Genomic DNA, 18436 nt, shown 5'->3' with positions numbered 1-18436 from the left:
TGATGCTCAACCACTGAGCCACACCGGCCGGGCTTATTTAACTTTTGAAAACAGTTTCCATGCCTATTAAACAAAGGGTCCAAACAAGAGAATGAAGAATATTACTAATACTTACATTCTTTCATTTGTAACTTCATGTTTACTAAAAGAAATAATGGTTACCTTTGAGTCACTTTTGGAAGTTAGCTAATGATACGTCAGTAATTTGTTAATCTGAATGTTAATGGAAGTCAAATGCCATGGTGTTGAACTTCACTTCTAAAGACAGGTATCAGAAAAACAAAAAGAGCCTTCGCTGGTTTGGCTCAATGGATAGAGCATTGGCCCAGGTTTGATTCCAGTCAAGGGTACATGCCTGGGTTGCAGGCTCGATCCCCAGTAGGGAGCATGCAGGAAGAAGCCGATCAATGATTCTCTCTCATCATTGATGATGTTTCTATCTCTCTCTTCTTCTCCCTTCCTCTCTGAAATCAATAAAAATATTTTTTTTTAAAAAGGGAAAAAACTATTACACATCTAATCATGTCTTCTTTTGTTGAGAAACTAATATGTATTTTGAAACTCTCAATCCCATCATTGTCAAATATCACTTCATATGGAATGTGTTTCTGATGAGGCATGCTAAAGCTTCCTGAGAAAATTACAGTGGTTCCCAACTTTCCATTCGCTGGGAACTGGAAGAAGTGCAAATGTGTGGCCAACCTCAAAGATACTCCACACGAATGTTTTCAGTTCTAAAAAATAAAAGTAATTGTGAACAAAACAATACTAGCAAATACTGGGGGTAGGAGTTCTCATAGTTTGAGAACTAAGTTTAGGAAAAACAGTCCCCTCTCCTGCTTACTGACTGGGTTGTGCTAAGGGCAGGGATGGCTTTTGTAACTCTCCCCACCCTCGCTGGGATGGGTCCAGCCCATTGGCAGCCTTGTTACGGAACATCCAGTCAAACTGGATCTCTGGGAGTGGAGCCGAGGTTGTACTTTCTCAATTTGAGAACAGTGTGCACCAGTAACACGATCTCTGCCTTCCCTTTAGTTTCCTTGGATTTGATCGTATATCTGGACCCATGGAAAACTGCCAATGACACATGGGACTGGTGGTGGCAGTTGAGGCTAGTGAGTTAGGGACCCACTGGAGAAGTCAGTTATTATCACGTAGGGCGGCATCAATACAATAGGCATCTGTTCCATTGAGAAAAGACCTTTGTTTAACATACGGGGATTTGGGGGTAATTCACGCTCTTTGGGTATATCATCAATAATCCAACCTATAGATGGCGGATGGGAGTCTTGGAATGCTCAACCTGACAGCAATGGAAGCTGTCATTGCATATTTTCGTTCCCTTTGTGGTTTCTCCACATGTGTGCTGGCTAGGAATTTTTAGATTCATAGCTTAAGAGCTACCAGCAGAGCTAAGTCTGAATTGGAAATGGAAGTCTGCTGGCTAGCCAGGCCTCAGTTGTTCAGCATTCAAAGGGCTTTTATTGGGCATCTACAGGTGCAGCCACTGGTGGTGGTGGGGGGGGGGGGGGGGGAGGGGTTAAGAGTTAATAAACAGTCAAGATCCCTGCCCTAGGAACTTATCATCTAGGGGCCGGCTTTCCAGATTGCAGTAGTATCACACTGGCAGGAATCTGTTCTCAAAGGGCAATAGACTGGGCTTCTAGAACCACCCACCCCCCACAAGTCATCGGTTAACAGAGACATAGAAGCATGGAACAGACTGTCAAACCTCAGAGGGAAGACAGGGGAGGGTGGGTGGGTGGGAGACCAACCGATGAACTTGTATGCATATATGCATAACCCAGGGACACAGACAATGGGGTGGTGAGGGCCTGGGGGTGCTGTGTGGGGGCAGGCTGGAAGAGGTCAGTTGGGAAGAGGGGGGACTTATATAATATTTTCAACAATAAAGATTAAAAAAAAATAAGAGGTTAATATCCAAAATATATAAGGAACTCCTACCACCCAGTAGCAAACAAAAAACAAATAACCTGATTTTTAACATGGGCAGAGGACCTGAATAAGCATTTTTCCAAACTAGAGATACAAATAGCCAACGGATATATGAAGAGGTTCTGCATGTGTCTAATCATCAGAGAAATGGAAATCAAACCCACAGTGAGATATCACTGTACACCTTTTAGGGTGGCTATTATACAAAAGACAAGAGATAATAAGTGTTCGTGAGGGTGTGGAGAAAAGGGAAGAAACCCTTGTGCATTGTTGATGGGAAGGTAGATTGGTACAGCCATTATGGAAACTAGTAGGAACCTCAAAACATTAAAAATAGAACTACCATATATGATCTTGCAATCCTACTTCTAGGTATATTCCCAAAGGAAATGAAATCAGGATCTCCAAGAGAAATCCACAACCCCATGTCCATTGCAACATTTGTACACCTTAAATATATACAGATTTTACTTGTCAAGTATACCTTAATAAATCTCAGGGGGATAAATACTTAGGGTCCTGAGAGATTATACCTGTGTATCTGGGGTTCGAAGCTAGTTAGAAAGCCATGACTAGAACCCAGCTACAGACTCCCAGGTTTACCCTCTTTGGTGATACTCTACTTTCCTGCTCATAAAAGTAAAAAGCCTAGCTTCATATTTTCGAGTCTTCAAACCAGTAAATGTCTGCTGACACACGCAGAAATCAAGGACCATCGACTCTGGCAAGTGCAATACGCTGTTTGTCTGGTGTATTTGCCAACTGCGGAGTACAGTTGTGACATAAAGTTGTGTTTCATGAAACCTTCTCTCTTTTTGAAACCAAAGTCCAACAGAAAGCTGAACACATGAGAAGTATTTCACATATAACTTTGATTGATGGATGGATTTAAAAGGTAACGGTGCAATAATGGCATTAATCTCTTATGTGTATCAGGAAAGCCTTATGAGAGCTTACTTTTTGTCATGTAATATTCCCATAAGTCGCTTTGTCAGGTTATTAAAAGGTCTTAGCAAATCCTTTGTACTAGAAGTAATGGGGGATTAGTAGTAATTTTAAAAATGTGTGAGACTGTGGCAAGTTGTGAAATATGTTTAGGAGTAGAAAGACAGGCTAAACTGTCTTATTTATTCCTTCTTTCTGGCATCCAGTGGATTCAATATCCGTTAGCTTAAGGTACTAGTCAGTGATGGTGAACCTATGACACGCATGTCAGAGGTGACACGCAAATTCATTTTTTTGGTTGATTTTTCTTTGTTAAATGGCATTTAAATATATAAAATATATATCAAAAATATAAGTCTTTGTTTTACTATGGTTGCAAATATCAAAAAATTTCTATATGTGACACGGCACCAGAGTTAAGTTAGGGTTTTTCAAAATGCTGACACACCGAGCTCAAAAGGTTCGCCATCACTGTACTAGATAGAGCAGTTGAACTCATAAGAAAATTGTCAAGGAGTCAATGTTCTAGTTGTGTCAAAAAAAATTATTTTTAAAAGAAGAGCCAGGAAAAATGCTATCAACACAAAGAACTGAGGGTTCATAAGGAATGTAGGCAACACCTGGAATGTGTATTTTGTGGGGCAAGGGGGGGAGGGGAGGCAAATAGAGAGAGAAGTGGGAGATGGGAGAAACTAAAGAGTAAAGAGGTCTTGTCATACATAGCACTGAGGTTACGTCCACAAGCACCAGCTCTCCCAATCCAGTTGGGAAGGATACCATTTCTACATCATAGATGAGGAAAAAAAATCAAAATTCAAACTGGTCACTTGCCCAGGGTTACATGAGTAGAAACGCAATGCCTGATCTGACTGATATTCCCCTGATTATAGTCCCACTAGAGGCCCGGTGCATGAAATTTGTGCGGGGGAGGGGGGGGGGTCCCTCAGCCCAGCCTGCAATGACACAAGTGTTCCACACCTGGCCTGGCCAGAAGCCCTCCGTGGCTGGGCACAGAACATTTGCCTCATCACCGGCGCGACGACGCAAGCATTTCCTTCCCCCCCCACCCTCCAGCGTTCCATGCCGCTGCCCAGAGGCTCTCTGTGGCCAGGGTGGAACACTTGCCTCATCGCCATGGTGATGAAGCAAGCATTCCACTAGGCTGCTCATGCTGCCCACTCTCAGCAGCTGCCGCCCCAGGACTGGGGGACTCCAGCGGGGCTGAGAGGACTGGGTGTCACCATCTTTGTGACAGGGTGATGGTTAATTTGCATATTACCCTTTTATTAGATAGGATGTGCTTTGCTCCACCTACACCTTGCTATTTATTCTATCAGGTGTACAAAGCGTGGCAGATCCTATGTCATGTGTAATTCTCACAACAACCCCATGAGACAGTGTTCCCAATTTTAAAACTCAGAAACTGTCTCAGAGGGCTTAGGCCCTTTTCCCCAAGGCCCCACAGTAAAAGAGAGAGCATATAGAAAACAGGTGAGTATAAATCTATGCCTTGTAATTTCACTGTTTCTCAAACAGATCATGAGGGACCTATTTTCAGAGGCCGACACATTCTCTTCAAGAACCTTTACATTTTGTATTTTGTGTTTTTATTTTCAAGATCACATTTAAAAAATTAATAGAAGCATATTTGGGATGGCCAAGTAATGCAATGACAGCTCAGTGCAGGCATTTGTATTCCTGATTATAAACTTGGTAACTTCTAATGGGTTTAACCTGAATGTGTTGTCAAACATGTGTGGCTTCCACTGGGTTGGCATGATCTCATGTCAAATAATAGCAACGTTCCCACATTTATACCTAGAGTTCTTTTTGTTGTTGTTGTTGTCAATTATAAGACCATACTTCAGCTGCCTCCTGCACGCCCTCCACTGGCGATTGAGCCCTCAACCTGGGCATGTGCCCTGACCAGGAATCAAATTGTGACCTCCTGGTGCATAAGTTGACGCTCAACCACTGAGCCATGCCAGCTGGGCAAGGCAAGTGTCTTCTTAACATAATTTGTAGTTAATTTGGGGTGGCTAGGGCAAGAAGAGATTATGGTAACACCAAAACCTTCCAACTCATCCTTGGCAACACCGCTAAATAGACTTTGGTTTGACATTGTGAAAATCTCATAATAATACTGGGAGGTAACTTCACCGGGAGGTTAATGATGAGAGATTTCACAGGTAGACTTAACACCTGCCACATGCACATCAGGTAAAGCCAACTGATGTCAAGATGCAGGGCACCAAGGACATGTCACCATAGTTTAAACAGAGGAAAGTGCTGGGTCATCACCTGGCATAAAGCAGCAAAGTGAACTCAAGTCAAGATGTTCTGTGGCCCTGATGGGCCATTGCACTAAAAACGAAGGAATACAGTTGCTGTATACACAACGATCTGAGCAGCCAGAACGTTGCAGAGACCACTGGAAGCCATGCTTAAAAAACTGTATAGAATTGTATAGTTCATTCAAGCTTATTTGCTTCTTTCTCATGTAATTTTTACTAAGTTGTGTAAGTCAGTAGGCAGTGATAAAAATAGCTTTTATTACATCTATCTCATAGAAAGAATTTCACAGTAGACATTTGCTACTTTTGCCCAAGTGGAAGCATAATTTCGATCAATGAATTCTAGTATGAATCATGCACCCCCCTCCCCCTTGCAGACAGTGATGGGGAGAGACAGCCCAGCCTGGGGTCAAGCAGAGACATCAATGAGCTCTTCGCTAAGGAACAGGGGGGCCTGGAGTTGAGTCTGGGGCAGTGGAGAGAGCTCTGCCTCGTAAAGCAAAAGGAATTATTTTTGAAGTTGTTGAGGTCCAGTGGTATGGGTCTGGCCTGTGGGGAAGGGGAGAAACCTAGAAATAACTGAGAGGATTTTGAAGAACAAAAGAATCTGATTCAATGTTGTTATATGCAAACTCCTCTTTGCTCCTTTCTCCAAATATTCAGAAAATGTCTAACTCAATAAATGACTTTTTTTTTTCTTGTGGGGTTATATACACCCTTATGTTCATAGCAGTGCTATTTACAATATCTGGAAACAGCCCAAGTGCCTATCAGTAGACACGTGGAGAAAAAGAGCCATAGTACATTTACACAATGGAATACTATGCAGCTAAAAAAAGAGAAATTTTACCCTTTGAGACAGCATGGAGGAACCTAGAGAGTATTATGCTAAGCGAAATAAGCCAGTCAGAGAAAGACAAGTATCATGTGATCTCACTTACATGTGCAATCTAATGAACAAAATAGACTGACAAACACAATAAATCCAGAGACATGGAAGCATGGAACATACTGATGAGTCTCAGAGGAAAGGGGGTGGGGGTGCTGGGAAGAGATTAACCAAAGAACTTATATGCATGCTAGGGGCCTGATGCACAAATTCGTGCACCAGTGAGGTCCCTCTGCCTGGCCTGCAGGATCGGGCCAAAACCGGCTCTCTGACATCCTCAAGGGATCTTGGATTGTGAGAGGGCACAGACCAGGCCAAAGGACCCCACCAATGCATGATCGGGGCTGGGGAGGGACACGGGAGGTTGGCCAGCCAGGGAGGGGACCACAAGAGGGCTCCGGGGCATGTCCAGCCCATCTTGCTCAGTCCTGATCAGCTGGACCCCAGCAGCAAGCTAGCCTACCAGTTGGAGCATCTGCCCCCTGGTAGTCAGTGCACATCATAGTGAGCGGTTGAGTGGCCTTAGCATATCATTAGCATATATTAGGCTTTGATTGGTTGAACAGATGACCAGACACTTAGCATATTAGGCTTTTATTATATAGGATATGCATAACCCATGGACATGGACTATAGTGTGGTGAAGGCTTGGGGGGCGCAGGGGCAGGGTGTAGGGGATCAATGGGGAAGAAAAGGGGGACATCTGTAATACTTTCAACAATAAAGATAAATTTAAAAAAAAAAAAAGAAAACATGACCACTTTGCATGTCTGCATCATTACTGAGCAGAGAGAGAAATACAGTGAAAGGTAATGTTTCCCTTAAACTTGACTCCAAGCCCTAGCCTAAAGCAGTGCTACTCACACCACAGTGTGACTGGGGGCCCCCAGGGCGCTTGTAAAGAGGGAGACCTGAGATTGTACAATTCCAACAAGCCCTTGGATGATGGTGCTGCTGCTGCTGCGGCTGCTGGTCTGAGGATGACCACACCCACCCTCCCTCTAGACCAGGCCCCAGGCACCCTTCCCAGAGGGCCCCAGTCCACTTCCAGCCTGCACTGAGCTTTGTCCCTGGGTCCATCCTCCAGATTACAGCCCATGTTGCTGGTGTACACACCCCTGAAGCTAAGTTTGCCCTGAGGGGTGGTTATTTGAGGGTGAATGTCCAGAGCCCAGACATGCTGCGATGTCCATGATTGTGTTGTGAGATGGTGGAGGAGGGGGCATAGGAAGAAAAGAAAGCGGGGGGGGGGGGGGGGGGGGGCGCGGTGCCTGAGGAAAATGTGAATTTCAACTTGGCCTTCTAGGTTGTTATGAAGGTATATTTATCAAGATAGGAAGATAGTACAAATTTTACTTAATAGTTAACTAGTCAGACAATTGCTATGTGAGCCCCCCTCCTATCCCTGCCCTGCTCTGGGCCCTACACATTTTTAGGAGCAGGTCCTTACAAATGCTAGGGGCAGGTCCCTGCAAAGGAGGCTTGCTTCAAGCCAGCCCAACAGTCCTGTGGGAGCTGGAACCAGCCAGAAGGAAACCTCACTAGGAAGGGGCAGAAAGCCTGGCAAGGATGTGCTATCATCGGGTTACATTGAAATGTTTGCAAGGTACCAAAATAGGATCAGGCTGTTCTCTATAAAAAGATGGCTTCCTCCCCCAGAAAACTCGTAATCACGTTAGAGAACCCCTAAACCAAGGCAAGTCATCCATTAACGATAGTTCTCTTCACATGTTGAAGCATGAGAGGAACGGTTGAATCATCAAGCAAATTCAATAATGTCTCAAACATTGAAGGTATTGCACCTTACTTTAGCTCGCTAGCTCACCGAGAAGTGGCAAAAAGCAGAGGGAATTATCAAATGTATTTCGGTGGTTCTGTACTTGAACTTTCAACATGCAGGGTTGACATAAGCAGTCACACCTCTGTGTGCGCAGAAAACCACAGTGCCACCTATTCTGTCCTTCACAAGGTCAGGAAGTCCTGAGCAGTCAATTTTGAAAGATTCTTGCTTCTAATGCCATTAGACTCTCTTATTGGCTAAATTTCGTGCCTGTTAGAGGCCACGGCCAGCCATGTAGATTAGGGGCTGCCTGAAGTGTAGAGAGTGTTGACCCAGGAATCAGAGCCCCCCCTCGATTTTAATCTCAATTCTGGATTCTAACAAGCTGTGTGACCCGGGGAAACCGTTAAACCTCTCTGTGACTCATGGTGACGTTGACATGACCGCAAGGGCTTCAGCGCCCCCGTTCTATGGTGCCTATGAACGCGTCATTATTTTCACTCTGAAAATCCCGCTGCTGATGGTACCATTTGCTCTCATCAGAAGAACTGACGTCACGGAGTAAAAGAGGAGACACAAGTCAAATCTCACTTTTACTGATGAGACTATTGCAGCTAAGGTTCAGTGACTGATACGGATTCCTTCTGAACTTGAGCTGCAATATTAACCAGAAAGGGGAGGATGTATTGACTTGAACTCCGTGAGTCCTTGGACAGGCAAGGTGCTCAGGCGCACAGCCTCCCAGGTTCGAGATCAAAGGGGGTCTACCTGGCACTAGAGGCTGCAAAATCTAACCCTCCCAGCAGCCACCTGGGAAGAGTGAGGACAAGACGATTTACATTTTACGTGACCCCAGGGAATGTTTGCCCTCTTTATGGCATGTTACCAACCCTGTAATGTGCCAATTTCCTTAAGGGGAAGCTGTGAGATTAGGTGCTGATTCACAAGGAACCTGAGGTCGGAAACGGCCCCATGCCCCTGGTGAAGGCTGGGCAACAGGACGAGCTGGTACAGATCCTTGTATTTCCCTGTCACCATGACACATATGCCTCCTATGTGAGAGCTCGTATATCCTTCCTCTTGTATGTCCCTCGGGGGTATGTTACTGAATAAATCCACAGCATTATTCAGTCAGGAAGGCTTTGGCTGACAGCTGGCGAACAGCGGTTTAAGAAACATTATTTTCAGATATTAAAAAACAAACACTAACCTGGGCATGGGGGGCAGCTGCCAGCGTGGGGTCAGCCGCTCAGTGATTTCTGGGTCGGCATCTCTTTGATTGTTCTGGCCTTTTCCTCGTGGTCACAAATGCCTTCAACAGCTCTAGGTATCGGGTTGAAGGCACCTGGTGGAGGGCGGGGCGTGGCTCTGGGGGGTACCAGCATCAACGTTTTGCTTTTTATGAGAAAAGCAAAATCTTTAGACCCAAACCCCCAACAGACAGCCGCCTACTTCTGTTTGGCTAGAACTGTGCTGCACGGCCGCCCCTCGCTGCAAGGAAGGCCGGAACAGCAGTATTTAGCTTTTGCAGCCTTTCTAGGGGAGTTAACAGGGGATAAGGAGACTGGGAACAGCTGTCAGCTCAGCCAGCTGAGCAATTGATGCCTAAAGCATTTCCCCTGCAGGGTCCAACATATCTACGCTGAGAATGGCGAATTCTTTGGCTTCAGGAATAATTTCTAGAAGGCCTCTATTAAATATACATGTGACCTAATAGGGTGACATGTCATCATCACACCTATGTTCTTTATCATGTTAGCATTAATGTGTTTCTGAAAATTTGCTAGATGTTGCCAAATATGAAATCAAGAGTTAAAGGAATAGCCTAGCCAGCATGGCTCAGTGGCTGAGTGTCGATCTATGAACCAGGAGGTCGTGGTTCGATTCCCAGTCAGGGCACATGCCTAGGTTTCGGGCTCAATTCCCAGTGTAGGGTGTGCAGGAGGCAGCTGATCCATGATTCGCTCTCATCATTGATGTTTCCACTTCTCTCTCTCTCTCTCCCTCATCCTCTCTGAAATCAATGAAAATATATTTAAAAGATTCCCAGATTTGATGACATCTTGGATGTAGCATTCACGACACAGGGATTATTTGCCTTCAGCCCTTGGTCCTTGACCTTTTACTTTAATTTTGCCTCAAGGACTGCCTTTGGTGGACTGGATTTTTGCCGTGGTGTTATTCACAGCTGGAGATTCTGATTTGGTTGTTTGGGGGTAGAGTTCCGCCATATTTATGATCATTATCTAGGTTTGAGGAGCCACTGCTTTTTTGCGAGTCAAAGTTTGTTTTCATACAAATAAGTACTTTGACTACATTCCGGCTAGAGAAAGACGAGTGGTGTGTTGTGCACACCATGCCTTGAAACTAAAATTGAAATTTTTCAACACTCTTCAGTGGGTGCTCACTCAATTTTTCGGCATTTACTCATCACCTATTAGATTCCTGACCCTTGTGCTAGGGATATAAAGATGAATGATAGCAATCCCCATCCCAGAGGAGCTGGGGCTGAAGGGGAGGCAGACAGGTAAACCGATAAATTACAATGTGATGTGAAATATGCTATTAAAACATTTCATCACACATCACAATAGCACAAATTGCCGTGTGGAGAAAATTAGATATTACATAACCTTTGGTTCATTCATTATTTCCATGATATTACATAGAGCCAGGCCTTGTACTTCTATTTTCAAAGTGTATTGTCTTTATTATAACAAAGCAATACAAACTCATTTCAGAAAGATCAGAAAATGCAGACAAGTTTTTAAAAAGACAAATTTAATCTGTAATCCCATCTACTTTATCTACCTTGAGCCCCATTAGCACTTTAGTATTTTTTGTTTTGTTATCCTCACTGGAGGATATTTTTCCATTGATTTTTTTTTTTAGAGAGAGTGGAAAGGAGGGACAGACAGAGGGAAGAAGAGAGAAGGAGAAAGAAGATGAGAGAGAGAAAGAGAAAGAGAGAGAGAGAGAGAGAGAGAGAGAGAAAGTGTGAGAGACACAGATTGGCCGCCTCCCACACCTGCCCTCACCGGGACCTAGGATCAAACCTTCAACCCAGGTATGTGTCCTTGACTAGGAATCAAACCCATGACCCTTCAGTACGCAGAACAATGCTCTAACCACTGAGCGCACCAGCCAGGGCAGCACTTTAGTATTTTAAGTTTTCTATTTCTATAACAAAAATGGAATCAAAACATACATGTTTTATAATCTTTTTATCATTTACTATATCATGAACATATTTCAAGATAAGACATATTTCTACTACATCATTTTAAATAGTTACATATTCTTCTATGACATGGATATTCTATTCTTTATTTTAGCAGTCAGCTATTGTTAAACATTTACATTTCTCTGTCTTTTTACAATCACTAGCAATATTGCAATGGATTTTTTTGTTGCTAAATATCTGTGCTCATTCTTATTTCTTTACCACCCATTCCAAGATGTGATATCAGGTAAGGTTTGAAATTCTCCACCTGCAGTCAGATTGGGAGGCAATGGCCGTAACAGATGTCTCCCACCTTAGCTGCTTTCTGTGGTACTCGCTGCTGTAGATGAAACTTGATCCAAGAGGGATGCGCCAAAGGTCAGTGGCTTGTACCCCTGCAGCCAGCTGGAGGTATCTCCTCGCTGCACAACACGGGATGGTGATTGGTTCTGAAATGTAACATCTCCTTAAAGCCTGGTTGACAGGCTACCTGGGATAATACCTCCCCACCTGTTTTCTGTTTGTTTTCAGATATTTTTTTCTGATATTGATGTTTGTATCTCACACTATATTAGCGCTCTCTCGGCAAGGTTCTTCTTGGGCCACGTTTAGCTGTGGCTAGCCAAAACCACGGGCATCGTTCCTTCTTGAAAGTGTACGTGATCTTGGGCCATTCCACGCTGATCAAATAATGAGCGGCTTGCTTTCTGAAGATGCTATTCTTTTCCGAGAAAATGAGAAGCAGGATAAGGATGTGGGGAATCCCTTCAAGGACTAACCATCAGCCAGCGCCTCCATGGCAGGTCTCCTGTGGGAATAAGGGGGCAATGATCCCAACACAGCTGGCCTGGAGCTTCTGGCTTCCAGGGTGGCCCAGTTTATCAAACAGTAGAAACAGCCAGGAGTCAGATGGCAGATAACTAAGAGACATGGTCCCCAAGACTATACCCCAAGAGTTCCACTAGGTACCCTTAAGTCACTGGCTTCCAGACTAAGTCTAAGAGAGGGCCAGTTTCATTCCTCTCTTCAACACTTAGAAGGTGAATTCCAAGTAGGTGACAGATGAATTCCAACTATAGGACTTTCTGGATAAAGCAAAACTATGAAAACAGTAAAAAGATCAATGGCTGCCAAGGTTTGGAGGGAGAGAGGGATGCATCGATGGAACACAGACTTTTTAGGGCAATGAAACTCTTTTGTCCGATACTGTCATGGTAGGTACATGACATTATACATTTGTCCAAGCCCATAACATGTACAACACCGAGAGTAAACTCTAACAAACTATGGACGCTGGGTAATGAGGATGCGTTATTGCAGGTTCGTCTACTTTAACACATGTACCACCCCGGTGGGGATGTCGAGAATGTGGGAGGCCTTTTCGGGTGGGGGCAGGGCGTATATGGGAAATCTCTGTACCTTCCTCTCAATTTTGCTGTGAAACGAAAACTGCCCTAAAAAAATAGTCTTTAAAAAAAAAAAATGACAGCAAAGACAGAGTTGTCTAATCAGTATTATTATATTAATTGCTTCTGAGAATTTCAGAAAGCAGGTTGTAACATCAACCCATTCATGCCATATACAATGGCATTTACTCTTGTCTTTAGGGCGCCACAATCTGAGTCATCACTTTACATAATGTCACATTAACAATAAGCAAGAATAAAGAGGAGGGATTGTATTTCTTCTGCTCCCTGGAAAAGAATTTGGGGCATGAGGTCCTAAGGAGATGGGAAGGGCTATTTCATTTGCTCTTTTTCAATTGGGGACTAAGTGTTTGGGGTGAGTTTTCTCCGTTGCTGGCCTAAATGATGCATTTGGTTGCAATCTGGTTTCTTTCTAGCTAATCTACTGGATCTTCAATCATTCATTTTGAAGACAGAGTGTTGTTCTAAATTGTAGTGTTTTGTAAATTTACAAACCCTTTTCCGTCCAATCTTAACCAGCAAAACCATGTGTAGCCCTACAAAGGTGAGAGAGACTTCTGGTTCTGAGGCATGAATGCTGCCTACTTCAGTGTAACACAGCTGCATTTCATGAAACAAACATTAATTGAGTACCTTTCTGCATTAACACCAGGCCAGGCTCTAGACTAGAGGGAGAAGGTGAGGAAGAGCTATAAAACAGGAATCCTGTCTTTAAAAGAAAACAGGCAAAGTGGTTGAAAGGAAGACAGACATACACCCATGAAATAATTCAATCACGTTGTTGGGCATATATGACCAATGCCATTCAGGCGCCCACTCAACAACATCTTGAATGCTTCCCATGGGGCCTGTGCTAATAGAAATGGGGTTATGCAGTTAAATGAAATCTCTGCCTTCGAGGTGCCTACAGTGAAATGGGGGGGGGGGGGGGGGGAATCAGACAGGTGAACAACAGTTATACTGCACTATAACAAGAGATGGTTACCGCAGAGGTGGGACCTGGGATCTCTGGAGAAATGGCCAATCCAAGTCTTCGGCAGAGAAAGAAGAAGGTGAGCCTTCGTTCATTAGATATGCCTAACGAAGTACACTGTTTTAAACAACAAGCAGGTATGAAACAGACAAGAGCACTACGTGGTAAGGGAGTTACACATTACAAAGGGCTAGACCACTAGGGAAGGTTTCATGGAGAAGCCAGGAGAGTGTAACCTCAGTTGAACCTTGGAAGGGAACTAGGGTTTGAGGAGGCAGCATGTAGTAACCTGGTATAACATTTGCCGAGGAGAAGGGGGCATTTGGTAATATATCTTTTAAAACATTTAAGTGCATAATCTGTAAGCTATAATCCCATGTTTAGGAATATATTATATAGAAATAATGGCATGGATAGAAAAAGATTCATGCACAAGGTTTATCACAGCATTGTAAAGCAAAGGAAGAAAGACAGAAAGATAAAGAAATACAGAAATACACAAAGAAAAAGAAGGGAGGGGGAAGAGAGGAAGGAAAGAAGAGAGAGAAAGAAAGGAAGGGAGATAGGAGGAAGGAAGAAAGACAAGCTCTTTGATAAAAGGCTAACCAAAGGAATCATGGTACACCACACAATGGAATACCATTCAGTCCTGAACAAGATATACTGTACATAAAGCAAAATTTATTACTAACTTGGAAAGATGTCCACTATATATTTTCACATGGTATCTTGAAGAACATATGTATTACATGAACCCATATTTGGGGGAAGGGGAGTGTAGTGTGTGTGTGTGTGTGTGTGTGTGTGTGAGTTTGTGCAGAAAGATAAAATGTGTTAAAAAAAAAAAAAAGAGAGAGAGAGAGATGTGTGTCAAGCTCAAGAAAAGATTCTGGAAGGCCCAACTATTAAGGAATAAACAAAAAACTTTCACTTCCTGCTCTATCTATTTTAAGTGTTGGGTTTATGGTTGTTTGTGGAGAAGCACGGGACTTGGTCAGAAAGTCTGTAAGGAGCAATTTCCGAAAGTCAGACCCTGCCTTGACTTTTCCAAACAAGTCTGAGCCCCTAGGTGTTTACTGGAATCTTTATGTTTAGACTTTAGACATCTTTGCTTAAAGGACCCTACAGATGCACTGGCTTCTCAAGGATGCTTACCCTACTGATAGTATCTAATAGTTAATTTTAGATCAAGCTGTTGTTACAATAAAAGCCTGAGGAGGCAGGCAAACGGGGCTGTTTGTTTTCTCTAGCCAGGCAACCCCTTAGCCCTCTCTTTCACAGAAACATGTGTCAGAGTAATCATTCATCCCTCGCACAGGGTCTGCGGGTCAGCCCCAGCAGTTGTTACTTATTGCCATTTTATTTTTCCAAATACACATTGTTAACAAAGAAAAACATGTAAATGCTAAAAATGAAGTTGCTGTCCTAGATTACTAACGTAAACTTTAAAAGCATCCCTTTTCTAACATTGGGGACAGTGATGATTTAAAAACCACAAACCATACACAGGAAAGATAATTATTAGGGAGCTACACCCTACAATGATCTTTGGACTACCCTGCGATATAAGTTTGGGGCGTATTAGCATCCATTCAGAAATTGAGAAAACGGATTAACAGTAATTGTTCATACTGATAATATGGTGATTTTCACATAGGAGGGGAAACTAATACCTAGTTAAATGTGCCTTGAACCCCATGATCTAGAGCAGAGCCCACATTTGTAAGTGTTATCTTGGTATCAGGGACTATATTTTTGGGCCCTGGGGCATATTTTCTTAATGTGAAACTAGCAGAATTAAAGTTAAAGGTGGCCTCCTTAGGACTGCCCCAAACCACTGAGTCAGCCCAGCAGACAAAGACTGAGATGGACATCACTGGATGTTAGATGTCTGAGAATTACTTTTTAAAATCCTGGAGACAGGAGGGGAAGTAGGAGACAGGGTAAACAAGGTTGGCTATACATGGATAATTATTAAAGCTGAGTGAAAGGTACAAGGGGTTCATTATAAAAATCTTTTTTGTGCATGTTTGTAATGTTCAGTAATAAAAAGTTTGTTTAAAGTGTATAACTAAGATCATTCAACTCAAGGTCAACAAATCTTGATTTTTTTATAGGTTTGCTGACCAAATGAAGCCAAGAAAACTTTCTGTGCTCTGGTATTTATCTGTAATACTAGAGGCCCAGTGCACAAAATTCGTGCACGGGGGGGGGGGGGGGAATCCCTCAGTCCGGCCTGCACCCTCTCCAATCTGGGACCCTTTCTGGGATGTCCGACTGCCTCTCGCAATCCAGGACCACTGGCTCCTAACTGCTCGCCTGCCTGCCTGCCTGCCTGATCACCCCTAACCCCTCTGCCTGCCTGATCACCCCTAACAGCTTCTTGCTTTGCCCCTCACCCAGGACCCAGGATTCCCTCCTCCAGCTATTCGCAGGCACCGAGACCTTGGCTTCGCTCCCTCTGGCCGACTGCAGGCACCTGGGCCGCAGGCGCAGCCACTGGCACCCAGGGCCGCAGGGCATATGGCTTGTCCCCCTCCCAGGCTGCAGCCTGGAAGGTCCCCATTCCTCTCTCCCCAGTGTTGAGTGTCTGAGCAGTTACAGCGTGATGGTGTGAGGGCATGATGACCATTTTTATATTAGCTCTTTATTATATAGGACAGGGGTCACCCATAATGCCCACTAATGTCTTCAATCCCAAGTGGATTTCTTGCTTTGAATTGGAGTGTTGTTTAAAAGGACTAAAATAGGGTTCCATTTTTAACCCATTGGTGCTAAATTAAGACATATTCCCACCATATGTGTAGCCTTAGTTTTCTTCAAATTAATCCAGCATTTAGAAGGCTAAAGAGACCACTGCTGAATTCTGAGGATCCTTTTCTTTCTCTGGTCCCAAATGCAATCCAGCTGTCCCGTGGGTGGGGCTGTCTATACTCATTCCTAATACTGCGCCTCCCTGCTTAAAAGACATCTTCAGATTTTGGAAGGAATTCATCAATAGTCATAAGCTATTTGGCCCTAGATCTACCCACTTGGGAGATTTAGAACTTTTCTAAAAATCCAGCTCATGAGTGAAGAAATTAGTGTGTGTGTGTGTGTGTGTGTGTGTGCGCGCGCGCGCGCGCGCAAGTTTTTAGCACAATGCACGAGAGCGCCACCTGCTGGGAACACCGGAACTTCCTGGACTGGCAAATTGAAGAGCAAGTTTCCTGGACTCCCTGCATTTGAATCGCCTGACACCCAGCAGTTAGAAATGAAGACTCCTGGTCTCTAGTCCCATTGGATTAGGATCTCTGCAGGTGGGGTCGAGAATCAGTATTTTTTTTTTTTTTAAACCAGTCCCCTGGCACTTTAAGGTTTCAGAGGCAAATGCCTTAATTCCCAAGCTCGCCTGATAAGGAGCAGGGGAGAATGCTTGCTTACAATACTTTCCCCCAGTCACTCCTCCGGCTACTGAATCAGGACCTCCAAGGAAAGAGGTGTAGTAAGAATGCTAAGTGAGTCTTAAAAGATGAATGTTTGGTAAATATTGCAGAGTTGGAAGCCATACTTCATTGACAATGGGGATCTACTAGAACATCAGATGCGGGGATTTGGCAATAGTCCCTGGGTTTCCTGTCTTGTCGTCTTTAATTCAGCTCTGGAGTTTGAAGTTCCAGCCCATCCCTTAAAATTCTTGTCCTTAAACCCCAGGCTCTCGATGGCTTTGTCTGTAATACCAACTAATAAATCAGTAAATGCCAACTCTCCCCCCCCCCCCCGCCCCCTCCCCAGAGAAACCTGACCACCTCTCCACCCCCACCCTCACTTCTCGCTTTGTGAAGGGGTCAGATGGTGAACTTTCCCCCGTCTTGGGATTTATCTGGATTTCTTCCAAGGGCCCTGCCCTACCGCCACTGACTGAGCAGACACGTAAAAGATGGCTGTTGTGTTTTCTACTTCAAGTTCAAGAAAAAGTCCCAATAGCTTTATAGCAATTGGGGGTGGGGAGAGTTCTCTGTCCAGTTAAGCCTGGGATATCGTATTAAATAAAAGATTGCCCATCATGAATATGCCACAGGGAGAAACAGAACCAAATCTTTTCTTCACAGACCATCTTACAGGGCTAACTGTTCTGCAGAACATGCTCTGAGGAAGTGTAAACCCCCTCCCTTAGTCATCTCAGAGCTCTCTGTTTCAAATGATCTGTGCGCCTATTTAGGTGAAGTCCAGGAAACAGCACCCGTGTCAGCATGGGACCTGGGTTGCATGGAATGAAAAGATGATATCACGGTTTTCACACCAACAGTTCCTTTTTCAGCAACGGAGTGGTCTCCAAACCATGGCATATTTGTTTACCTACCAGCACCTTTGCATTGCACAGAATAGTTCCCTCCTGGTGTTTGTACTATTCTTTAAAAAACAAAACAAAACACTTTATTTATTTATCTATGTATTTATTTGGGGGGGGGGGTAGGGAGAAAGAGAGAAAGATCAATTTGTTGTTCCACTTAGTTATGCGTTCGTTGTGTTTGCACCATTCTTCTCTAGATTCGTCAACCTGTGTGGTGAGTCAAAGGACTGGCATTGGCCCTCGATCTGTGGTTTTTGAGCAGCTCTGCAAAGTATGTTTTGCAAAATAGCTAGTCTCATGGGCCTGTCTCTACACGCTGGCCAGGCATTTTTTTATGGCAGGGAGCTTGTCCAATGCACCTCCCTGGTAACTAGCACAGTTCCAGACCCAGGAGGTGTTCGATAAATGTTGTTGAGAGAATGTGCCCCCAATGATCCACTAACTAAATTAAAACTTGACCCCTCTCCAAAGTCAAGTCCATGATCTACCGTTCTCATAACAGTGTTCTGTCTGTACTTACATAATTGGGATTATAACCCCTTCACTTTTAAGATAAATTCAGGGGTATTTTGCCCCCTACTCTCCAGAAACAGAATTGAGACCTTGCGCAAAGTAA

Source organism: Myotis yumanensis, unplaced genomic scaffold, assembly GCF_028538775.1.
Source record: "Myotis yumanensis isolate MYYU_CA2020_CCGP unplaced genomic scaffold, mMyoYum1.0.hap1 SCAF_10, whole genome shotgun sequence".
In the NCBI taxonomy this organism is placed as follows: domain Eukaryota; kingdom Metazoa; phylum Chordata; class Mammalia; order Chiroptera; family Vespertilionidae; genus Myotis; species Myotis yumanensis.
The sequence above is the reverse complement of the archived record's forward strand: the minus strand, read 5'-3'. Positions refer to the sequence as shown.